Below are 12465 nucleotides of genomic sequence, written 5' to 3'. Positions count from 1 at the left end.
ACACACACACACACACACACACACACACACACACACACACACAATTTGTCAATAATTGGAGAGAATTGGCTGCTGGATTCCACTCTGACACACAGAATAGGCCAGGTGGATTCTACTTTTTTACTAAAGTAGAGGATGACTTCTATGGAATCCCTGCTTTAGTTTTTCTTCCTTTTTTTTTTGCAAAAAGAAGAAAATAAATTGCAGGAATAATGCAGCAAGTTGTAGCAATAAGTGGATGGTGTCTTGGAGGACAGGAAAGGCAGATGCATCTGGACCTCTTGTCTAGAAGTACTACATGCCTTTATTTTATTTTAGAAAGAAAAAGATGACGTCATTTCAGGTTTTTATAGCAACGAAGGTAGGATTAAGGCCCAGATTTTTCTGGGTTCCCTTGAGGGAGATGGCAGAGTTTGGTTCCTTAAATACTATGTCTCAGATGTATTTGTTTTCAGCTATTGTGATGGCTGGAGAAGCGCCTTGTATCTTCCAAATTTCTGTTGAGGATCTAAGCCAGATAAAGTACAATCCCCCTAGAGATGACATTGGAGACTCAAGAGTAAATATATTCTTTGCTCTTCAAAATGTGATTTGTGAATCTGTCAATATGACATAGTCAATCACTAAGTAGTTATTGATCAATCACTCAGCTTTGGATCCAGATAGGACAAGTGGTTTGGATAAGGATAAGACAGAACCCCTAATGATGCTATCTAGTGGGGTAAATGAAGACACATCTTTGATGTGTTAAGAATTGTTTTATTTCAAATCACAGAAAACCCAGTCCTAACTGACTACATCAAAAATAAAATTATCGGTTCATATAAATGAAAAATTCAGGGATGGGATGTGTATCGGTTATTGATGAATAATAAATCACCTCAACATACAGTAGCTTAAAACAACTGTTTATTTCGCACAAAATCTGCAAGTCAGTGATTTAAGCTGGGCTCAGTTGGATGTTTCTTGCGGTCTGAACTGGGCTCCCTTATTCATCTGCAGTTAGCTGGGGGTCAGCTAGGCAACACTGCTTCTGGCTGTTGGGATGCCTTGGCTCTCATCCACATTGTGTCTCATCCTCCAGCAGGTTCACCTAGGCTTTTCTGCATGGTGCAGGATTCTGACAGCAAAAGTGCACACCATCACTTCCACTGGAATACATGGATCAAAGCAAGTTACAAGACCAGCCCATATTGAAGGGGTAGGAAGTAGTTTCCATCTCTTAATGTTCTCAATGGGAGAACCTGCAAAGTCACATTACAAAGGGTTTGGATAAAGGAAAGTGTGAAAACTTTTCTATATTTGTTCCCAAACAATGCCAGCTTTAGGCATGGCTCTATGTGGGGCTTGAACAATGTCATCCTTCTACTCTGTTGACTTCAGCCTCAGGGTTCCCATATATCCACAACGGCTGCAGCAGTTCCAGCCCTCACATTCAAGCCTAGTGAGAAAGGACAGCCCATCTAATCACTTTCCTAGAAAGTCTCATTGGCTCTAACTGGATCATTTCCCTATAATTAAACAAATCTCTCTGCCCAAGGGATACAGTATATTAATTGGTCTAGGCTTGGTTGTATGTTCCACCCTTGCCACAGAGATGGAGCTCCACCAGAAGTGGAAAGTGTGAGGCTTTAAGTGTGAGAGTGAGGGAACCTCAAGTGAAAACGGGTGGCTTTTGCCAGAAGGAGTAATGGATGCTACTTGTGATAGTCATAGTGGTGGAATGACAGCAGATGTCCACAACCCCACAACAGAACACACTGCATTTGTTACAGCTCTATTTGCTGCTTCCATATGATAAAGCAATAGGTTAGAAGTTCTATGAAGTCAGATTTGAACCCAGATCTTCAGATACCAAGCCCTGCATTTTGGCCTGAATTATTTTTCTCAGCACAAAGCATAATTCTTACATGATATGAGAAATGGATAGCCCTGCCTGGAAGGGCTTTTACTTTGTAATAGAAATATCACCCTGATTGATGGCAGCATTGGCTCTTCGTGATCATCTTCTCTGTGTTGCGGGATCAATAAACTTTCAAATACTAGCCCATTCACTAGAGCATTATCTCCCCAAACTTCTTTGTCCCTGCTTATATTTGTCAACTTTACAATCCTTTTATTACCAGCAAAAGCTTTGGGAAGCGACAAATAAAAGCAGGGATTATAAAAGGATTCTTATTAAAGCATGCTTTCTTTGAGGCACAGAGTACAATGTCCTCCGTTCTCTCCTTGTGAAAAGATGTGTTTTCCTGTTTAATTAGAATAGACCTCCATTCCATTAGAAGAGGACAAGTAGGGCAGCAGGGTTGAGACTACAGGCCCCAGGGGGAAAAAAAGGCTTATTTATTTCAGCTCCCATCAACTTTAAGAGTGTACTGCAACTTTGTGAAATATTCTATCATATTTGGGAATGGATGAATACATGTAAACACCACCACTTCCCTGCTATAGAGTAATTGGTTGTAGTCTCCATTTTGTTTTTTTTTGTTGTTGTTACTTCGCAATTAAAGCCTGTGTTGGAGAAATGCAAAGCCAAGTGCATCAATTAGGGTCCTAGCAAGAAACAGATGGCACACTCAATTTGGATAATTCGAGGGGAGCTTAGTAAAGGGGCTTTTTGCAAAGATGTGAGCAGGATTAAAGGAAACCACAAGGGACCGTGCTGTCCCAGAGTAAGCAACCGTGGGGAACTGTCTCACTTAGAGCAGGTGTTGGGAAACTAGGGCCCATGGATCAAATCTGGCCCCGTACCTGTTTCTGAAAATAAAGTTTTATTGAAACACAGGTGTGCCCATTTGTTTACATATTGTCTGTGACTTCCCTCACATTTCAAAAGCAGAATTGAATAGTTGCATCAAAAACTGTGTGGCCTACAAAGCCTAAAATATTTATTCTCTAGCCCTTTACAAAGGAAGTTTGCATCAAGGCCGGGACGAGGGTAAGGCAAGTGAGGTGTCCAGGGTGCAAAATTTAAGAAAGAATGGACTCTCGGGCTCTGCATTTGCATAACTCCGAGGGTAACCTTGGCTTCCGAGGCATTTTGCTTGCCACTCCTTAGTCTGGGCCTTGTTTGACAATCCCTGACCTAGAGAATAGCTATAAAGAGAGTGCTGCTTGATAAGGGCGCTGGCTTTGCCAAGAGAGATGCTGCCAACACTTGACAACTCTGCAGATAGATAGATAAAGAACAAAACCCACAGCCTTCATTGCCTCCTGCTTTCCAAGCCACCTGGAGGCACAGGGTGAGGGAGGCAGTTGATTGGGTCCATAAAGGTCCACCTCTTAGGGAATAGGGTTGTCTTAGGGTTCTCTAGAGGGATGGAACTAATAGGATAGATGTATATATAAAAGGCAGTTATTAAGGAGTATTGACTCACGGTCACAGGATGAGGTCCCACAATAGGCCGTCTGCAAGCTGAGGATCAAGGAAGCCAGAACTGAAGAACTTGGGTCTGATGTTTGAGGGCAGGAAGCATCCAGCACAAGAGAAAGATGTAGGCCAGAAGACTAAACAAGTCTAGTCTTTTCATGTTCTTTGCCTGCTTTTATTGTGGTCATGCTGGCAGCTGATTAAATTGTGCCCACCCAGATTGAGGGTGAGTCTGCCTTCCCCAGTCCACTGACTCAAATATTAATCTCCTTTGGCAACACCCTCACAGACACACCCAGGAACAATAATTTGCATCCTTCAATCCAATCAAGTTGACACTCAATATTAACCATCATGAAGTGGAGAAGGGAGGAGAGAGTATCCATGGAGCAAACTAAAATAACCTGCTCTAAGCTCCAAGGCACTCCAGCCACTATAGAATCACAGTCTGGAGCTGGTAAGGATGACGGTGATCATTTGGCCCAAAGAAGCTGCATTAAAAATAGAACACAAGGAAGAAGGCTGGTGGCTCATCTACTCAGACACTTACTTTGCCATTCAGAAGTAGGAAATCCATTCCAGGTCTGAGTTATATAAAAACAGACTGAACTCTGAATTTCTCCATAATGCACACCACAGTTATTATTAAATGATGATTCTCTGATTATTCAAAGTCTGTTTTCTCTACTGTTGGCTCTACATTTCATTGGTCTATGCCCAGGACCCAGACCAGTGCTTGGCACATAGTAATTGTTCAGGAAATATTTGTAGAGGGCCACGGGTGGCTCATGCATGTAATGCAGCACTTTGGGAGGCCAAGGTGGGAGGATTGCATGAGCCCAGGAGTTTGAGACCAACCTGGACAACATATGGAGATCCCATCTCTTTAAAAAAAATTTTAAAATAAATATTGTTGAATGAGCTAATTGGATAAAGAAAATATGCGAAAGACCTTGCGCTTAAAGGTAGCACAGTATGTCTGTGGAAGGGGAAATGGGAAAATGGCAAACAGGAAAAGTAATTATGTGAAAGTCCTTCTATCAGAAGCAATTGAGACAAATAGGTAGGGTTTGAATTCAGAAATGATTAAAAATGATCCATACTTTAAATATTTCATTTTATTTTAACACGAAACCTATACATTGTTTTGGAGTATCATTCTGACAATCATTTGACATATGACTTAGGCTTTTAAAAAACATGGTTACATTCCATTGCTAAGACTTCTAGATTGCCTTTCTTGTATAAATCACACTCACAATGCATTGTCCATGAATTTTCAGTTTGTTTCTTTAACACAGAATGTGAAGCCTTGGGAAACTAAAAGAACATTCTGAGGGCAGGTTCCATGTAGATCATAACTTTTCTCAATTTTTTGTTACAGATCTGCCAACACTCTTTTTAGTAACTTGCTTTTATCAAATCTTTACAAAGCATTCTATCCAGTCTTCCCAGAAATATCTGTTTTTTTTTCTGACTCACATTACATTAATGTACATAATGACAATAAGAAATACAATGAGAATAAACAAGCCTGGGAATGAACCTAATAGACTCTTAGTTAACATAGCACTCAATGATGGGAGAGCAGAACCTTGGACATGCTGGACAGTAGCCTACTTGCCATGAGCCTTCAACCTGCATTAGAAGTGTGTTTTATAGGAAAAAGGGAGAACTTTGGTTTGTTTAGTGAACTGGTTAAAAGGAGGCTATTTAGTTGAGATTCTTCCATATGCAAATTAGAAGACAATATTTTTAAGATCATATTACAAAGGTCAATCCTGCCACTACTGACTTTTGCCTTTCTATCTTGCAAAAACTGTCACATGAAAGATGAACTCAGGCCAGGCATGGTGGCTTACACCTATAATCCAAACACTTTGGGAGGCCAAAGTGGAAAGATCGCTTGATCCCAGGAGTTAGAGACCAGATTGAGCAAGGGAGACCCTGTCTCTAAAAAAAAAAAAAAAAAAAAAAAAAAAAAATTAAATTTGCTGGGTGGGGTAGCATGTACCTGTGGTTCTAGCTACTTGGGAGGCTGGGGTAGGAGGATCGCTTGAGCCCAGGAGGTTGAGGCTGCAGTGAGCAGTGATTGTGCCACTGCACTCCAGCCTGGGCGATGGAGCAAGACCCTTTCTCAAACAAAAAACAAAAAACAAAAAAAACTCAAACTGGACAGTGAAGCTCCTTACAGTTGACTTCACTGAGGGTTATCACTGTGAACTTTCTCTGGTGGTTTCTGCCCCCAGCAAAGACCCAATGTCGTCATCTGCTGGCAACTGCATGTACTTGTTTTTCCTTGGCCTGATTTTTGCCCAATAACTTGGATTCCTCTTGAGTGGTGGGGGAAGAGGACTGTGAGTACAAAGATAGATATACCAATCTGAGTATACCCAAGGGCAGGTAATGGTGCTCCAGTCCTTTTTTGGAGGAAGTGTTCTGCATTGAAGAAAAATCAGTCATTACAAGCCTTGTGCTCCAAACCTAGCCCTTCCACTTATACACTTTGTGATCTTGGGCAGGACACTTAAACTGTTATGTCAGTGTTAAATTATCTGTAAATAGTAATTTATAAATACATAATAAATAATAGCCATTCCTTACCTTTCTCATAGGAATGCTGTGAGTCTCAAGTGAAAAAGATGCAGTGTAGAAATGTTAACTGTTTCCCTTCCCACCTCTTCCTAGCATCCGGAAGAGTCGGGATGGGCTCAGTGATGCTATCGTAGCAAGCAACCATCACACTTCTGGGGCTCAAAAGAACACAAAGTTTTATTGCTTTTATCACTCTCATTATGTGTCTATCGTAGGTTGGTGGGGGTCTCTGGTGAGCATATTCATTCACTATGGAACACAGGTTTATGATGCAACCACCATCTTGAATATTGGCAATTTTCATGGCAGAGGAAAGAGAGATAGCTCTGTAAGGTGTCCACAAGCAATTAAATATTTGATCTGACAATGAAATATGAAACTTCTGCTGGAAATTCATTGGCCAAAGCTATTTACATGGCTCCTGCCTACTTCTAAGCAGGACAGGAAGTATAATCCTTCACATACCTCAGAGACTAAAGACTGGAGATACTTGGTGAACAGCACTAATGACTACCACATCACCCTTTTATCTCATCTTGATTTCCTTCCCCTTTCCTTTTTTTGTTTTTAAGAGAAAATAGAGTACAGTGGAAGTGTAAACTTTGAATCCAAGCCAAATACCATTTCTGTTACCCAGCAGTGTGGGTGACCTTGGGCATATCACTTAAACCTGTCATCAGTCATCTTATCTTAAAAAGGTGCTTGTTGTGAAGATTAAATGAAGGAATACATGGAAAACCTCCAAGAACAGGGTAGAAACTTAACAAGTGTCTGTTTCCTTCCTTAATTCGTCAGTTTCTCCCCTCTCCTTTCTCTCTGTTTTACAAATTCTCTTTGGAAGAAAAAGGGGAAGATTTTCGGGTCTGCTGTGGATCTAGAAAGAGAAATCATTTCTGCTTTTACTATATCCTCTACTTCCAGCCCTGTCTTCAGATAACATGAAAATGGAAGCCAGAATCAACCTTGATCACCCAAGATCATCTCAAGGTCATCTCAAGGTGTTGTAAATTGCAAGGAAATGCTTAACCAAGTAGTTGCTGGGAGATTTGCCTGAGTCACCATTCTCTCAATAAAAGGCAGTGTACTATCCAATAGTTCCAGTGCTTCTTAAACTTCAATGTGTAAGAATCACTAGAGGATCTCGTAAAATGTGGAGTCTTATTCTGCAGGTCTAGGGTGAGGCCCAAGATTCCAATGAGCTTCCAGGTGGTGCCAATGCTCCTGGTCCCTGGACCACACTTTGAGTAGCAAGGTTCTAAGGGAATGAAATGAAGATTTAGGGGCTGTAGACCTAAATTAGAATCCTGGATCTGCTACTCATGAGTGGCAAGGCTTGAACATCATACTTTCCTACTTCATCATTCTGTTTCCTCATCTGTACATCAGGCACCCTCACAGTGTTCTCAGGAGGCCTCAATGAAATCATATATGTAAAAAGCTTTATTAACTGGAAAGCACAGTGGAGTGTTAGCTTTTAGTGGAATAGCTTCAGCTGTAAAGCACTGGGCTCTCTCTAAACCAGAAGCGATTCTATCCTCTCCCCTTTTTTGCATTGCCTTACATACCAGATGCTGGAGGATGCCTCTTTCCCATATGCTGTGGTAAGCACTTCTCACTTCCAGAGAGATTTACCTTGTGTAACTGACAAGTGTCAGGGAAATGTGGGAGAAGAGTGCTAAATCTAGACCAGGTACGCATACGTGTGGGCAGGGAGCATGACAGAGAGCTGGGGGGTGTGTGGCCCCAAAGCTAAGCAAAGTGAGTATAAATGGTGGCCACGAAGGCATCTTAACCAAATAGAACCTGTTAAACCAGGCCATGAGCAGTGAGACCCTACTTTTTCTTATGGGATGTGGTGATAAAGAAATTACATAGTTATTTGAGAGGAACATAAATAAAGATTAATAGGTTAATGAGTTATTTTCCTTTCATTACTACACTATTGTACTTTATTATAATTGCTTTGCACTCATTTAATTAAATTTGAACTGGGGCCAACACAAGATAATTTGTTTTCCCTGTACTGAACAATGAGTATGCAGATTGGATGTACTGAAGCAGTAATCAGCCCTCTGTTTGCAACACTTTTCTACTCTGAGTAGACATTATAATTGATAATTTGATTGTTGCAGCACTCTGTGCAATATATTTTAAAGCAACATTAACATAATGAAAATTATGTTGTGAGCTTAATCTCAGCTTTTCACTGAGAGGCTATCTAGTTTCTCAGTGTAAACCAGTCAGGGTCTGACAACAGCAGGTTTCTCTCTCATTCCTTCTTTTTGTCTCTCTCACTTTCTGCCTCTCTCCTTCCTTCCTTTCTCCCTCTGTCTTTCCTCCCTCCTTTCATAACTGCATCATTTTTTTTCTTGCCTGTTTCTCTAGCTCTGTTGAAGAAAGAAAAAAGATGAAATAAGGGTTGTTGATAGCAACCATTCCCAGCTGCATTTCCTAATTTTGAGACCTGTTCACATCTGGGACATTCGAGAAAAGCAAACAAGATCCTTTCCAGCAAACACCTAAGTGAGAAATTATTCCTGGTGGTCAGTGTGGTAGTCAGCACCACACTTTGTGTTGTTGGTCAACATAGGGAATTAATTCACAAGGCAGTCATGAGCTCTTCAAGGGCATTTCTGCACATATGGGCAGATGAGGAAAAAGTCACCGGCTTTTCCTTTGTCCAAAGTCCATTCTTCCTTGGAGCTGCAAATGCTTTCTTGAAAAGATGAGGCCTTTATCCTTATGAACACATTCTGCGGACCGATTCTCTTTGGCCCAAAGGTTTCCTGTCCCGTAATGGAAAGTAGGTGTGACGTTCTGTTTGATAATCCCAGGCCAGAGATCTTGGACGCAGGTGAGGAAATTTGTGCCCCCGTGACTTCTATTGAATTTTCATAACTCTGTAAATATTTGTTTCTGTGTTTGTTTTGGGAAGAAAAACACCTGTGAGTGGTTGGAAATGACTGTGTTTGTTTGGAAAAGCTGAAAGAGAGGGGTCTGAGCATTCTTTGTTCTTCATTAAACTGTCCAGGCCCTGAATTTGTTGCAAAAAAATCGAATTTATTTGAAGAAAAGCCTATTCTTTAATCTCTTTGTTCTAAGGCGTGGGCATCCATACTCTAGTCTGCTGCTTTACTTTCAAACTGTCAGTGTGGAGGAAAAATGCTACAGCAAGAAGCATGTTTTTTTGGAGGGGGCAACGTTTTGGAGAAGGCAGATTTTTCTCTGACACATATTAAATTTCTCCAGTGAACACTTGGGTGACACAGCTGCATCTGAGTGGCTTTTCTTTTCTCTTTCTATGTTGTTATTTTTATTAGAAAATTGGGCTAGAACTTATTCATGCATCAGTTACTGAGTTGAGAAGTAGCACTCTTAAGTTTTACTTTTTAGCTCACTATTTCCTTATCTGTTTGGGGGATAGTGTGTTTTAGTCTCTCTCGTTATTATGAGACAGACTTCTCTCAGCTGGGTCTACTGTTCTAATTATTATTATTAAAAAAAAATGTTTTTAACAGAAACAGGACCCAGAGAGTTAAGTTGGGTTTTGCTTTGTTTTGTGTTTACATTTTAACCTCTGTTAAAGACACAAGAAAGAAAACTTCAACTTGCCTGGATGGAGGGTGCTTCCTCTTGTGCACAGATGTTGCATTTAAATTGAGAAGCCCACAGCTGGGATGCTGTCACAGCCTAGGGACACAACTGCAGTTTCTTGCATCTGCCCACCCATGGCTCCCTGCCCCCAGGGACATTGCTAAGCAAGCCTGTTCCCAAATAAGAACTCGAGGGTAGATTCGTGGAGCACAGGTATCAGACATACAGCAGCTTTCCACTGTGGGAAGCCGGGGAAAAGAACCTCTCTCCCAGTGGTCCCAAACACAAATTCCTGGCACTCGCCATGTATCTGGACATCATAGCACTTTGAAAGATTCATCCTGGCACTTCAGTTTATATCTGTCATAATTTGGTTTCACCAAAGCAGATCTTAAGGCAGAGTTTCTTAAGGTCAGTAGCAGAAAGATGGGTCACGACAGTGCACATGAGCAGCAATGCTGAGACCAGATGGGTGGCATGGGTGGCACTGGCTACAACTTTGCTGAGAAAAATCTCATGTGCACCTATTCCATCTAGACTGTAAGCTCCATGAGGGCAAGTGCTGAGGTTAGATATTAGTCTGTGTTCCACAGTGCCCACCTGGATAATAACATCACCCAAGCAGCATCCATCCTGGTCCAAGCATTGTGCTGAGCACATTATAAGGGTGACCCCTGTCAATCTTCACAATAGCCCGATGAGGTATCTCCATCTTACAGATGAGGCAAGAAGAACAGAGTTAAGTAACTTGCTGAAGTGGTAGAGTCAGTATATTTAAACCCAGGCAGCCTGGAGCCTACCCTTTTGCCACTGTGGGGGCCATCTCTCATGACTGTCTGGTTAGGAATCTGAGTCTGGAAGCTTTAGAGACCATCACCACCATAACTAGAGCTGTCCTTTGTTGAATACTTCTCATGTGCCTTGTCTTCGGATAAGTGCTTTACATTTGTTATTTTGTTTTTAGTTTTCTCATTGAGGCTGCTTCCGCCTTTTAGAGCTAAAGACTCTGAGGTTCAGAGAGATTAAACCACACAGCTCACGAGTGGCTCTGTCCAAACTCTACCCACTCCCTGTCACCAGACACCAAAGCCATGACTTCAAGACATGACATTTTCCACTAGAGCCTCTGCAGCAGTAGCAGGCAAGTGATGACAGAAATCAAGAAAGTTGTGTCCCCTGACTCATCTCAGAGATAGCAGGTGGGCCACGGGCCATTCAAGAAATGGAGGTCATTGAGGACACCTCCCCCCCAGATTCCTATCACAAACCTGGCACAATCAGGTGAGGTGGTTGCTGGTTTTTTTCCTCAAATAACCTTGATAATGTTCAAAGTGTTTTACAATCTGCTTCCCCTTCACCTGGTGCAGTGGCAAGGACACCAGAATAGAGACAAACCTGCCAGGCTTGCAGAAGTCACTATTCCAACTCACTTTTGAAAACTCTTTTCTCCCTATCTCTGTTCTATCTCTGCTCCATGCATGGGGGCAACAGTGAGGGTGCACAGTTGTTACTGGTGGTGGTGGGCTGCAGCAGGCAGGAGAAAGGGGTACCCACCTGTGTTCCTCTGAAACGCATGCTGGCCACTCCCTAGGTAATAACGACTGGGGACCTTCCTCTCTTTCCTTCACTAGCTCTTTCGCCTCTCTTGTCTCTCCTTTTTCCATGTCCTTTCTAGCAAAGGAAGCCCAGTGTGGTGGAACAAGGTCTGCCTAGGAAGCCAGGCAACCTTGCTAACCACAACAACCATGGTCGCCTTGTGTTTAGCCAAGAACGATGAACACTGCATTCGGACTAGATGGCCCCAGCTCTGTGTTTTGATTGCTGACCAGTCAGGCAGCCTTTCTCTACTCCCTAGATTCCAGGCCCCAATCTACAACAAAGTGCAGATGCACTCGATTATGGTTTTCAGCTCTTTTAAGAAAAACAGTAAAACTTGCCCTGTGCAGTGTTTACAATTATTCTTGAGCCTGTATTTTGTAAATGGTAGATTTTATGTTAAAAACAATCAGTATCACTGGCATTCCTTTAGAAGTCAGATATGGACATCCTGGACTCATAGTCCTGCATGGTGCCTGTTCTTTAGCTCTGAATTCTGGCTTCCCCTTCTACCAGAAGCATGTATTTCCCATCCAGTGCCCACACAGTTTGTCCTACAGTCACCTTGCTTTCAGGTTTGCAAGAGGCTAAGGAAAGATATAAGCCCAAAGGGACCTTGGAAGTTCCTGAAGTGCACATAGATAGAGAATTTACATGTCTGCATTTTTAATTTGTGAGAAAGATGGAAAACATAGCAAAACAAAGGGCCAGCAATAACCTAGGATTGATCTTAGGTGATGGTAGAAACGATGTGCCCTGTATGTGCAATTTCAAGGCGCCATCTCACGTGGGATCCCACAGGATCCTCCAACCCAGAGAGGTTCTGCTTTCCACATTGCAAGATGAGGAACCCGCAGTATGGAGAGGTGAAATGACTTGCCCAAAGTCATAAAGCTGCTGATCATACAAACCCAGCTTCAAACACAGATTTGCTCACTCTTGGCCTGGTGTTCCTTCTCTCCACCTTGATTTTAATACTACTTGATTTTTAAAATAAGTTTCCCCATTGTCTTATTTATCTGGCTCTTTTAACACCTTGGACAGGTGTGTAGGGCAGCTGTTCCTAAACACATTTCAACCGATGAGAACACTGAGGCAGTAAGGTCATTGATGTAAAAGCAGAGTGAGTTGTTTTCTCTGTGGCAAAATTTGAGGGATAATAGGAAGGATTTTTTTACCTCTCTCTTTTCCTCTCTCTCTAATTCTAGATAGGGTAGGACTCTAACACATTCATCCCCCACTTTTTTTAAGAAAAGGAGAGATCAAAGAGTACCAAACACCAATCTTGCTCACTTTGGAAATTTGAAAAT

At 41.9% G+C, this 12465-nt stretch overlaps 1 protein-coding gene across 7 annotated transcripts in view; it reads left to right on the top strand.

Annotated features, from left to right (window-relative positions):
- LOC116810818 (uncharacterized) overlaps positions 1-12465 on the top strand; it is a 55387-nt gene that overhangs the window by 20002 nt on the left and 22920 nt on the right. For 2 of the 7 annotated variants that reach the window (XR_009214098.1, XR_009214094.1), the window contains exon 3: positions 8351-8753. The exons of 2 other annotated variants lie outside the window; for them this stretch is intronic. The gene's annotated coding sequence lies outside the window, so the exon portion shown is untranslated. Of the gene's footprint in view, positions 1-1084; positions 1191-6886; positions 7008-8350; positions 8754-12465 lie in introns of those variants that run through there. 3 more of the 7 variants (XR_009214099.1, XR_009214096.1, XR_009214095.1) reach the window with 3 other exon arrangements.

The sequence above is a fragment of the Hylobates moloch genome, unplaced genomic scaffold (assembly GCF_009828535.3).
Source record: "Hylobates moloch isolate HMO894 unplaced genomic scaffold, HMol_V3 SCAFFOLD_6, whole genome shotgun sequence".
NCBI classification, from domain to species: Eukaryota; Metazoa; Chordata; class Mammalia; order Primates; family Hylobatidae; genus Hylobates; species Hylobates moloch.
Note: the sequence above shows the minus strand (reverse complement) of the source record. Positions and strands in the feature narration are given on the sequence as shown.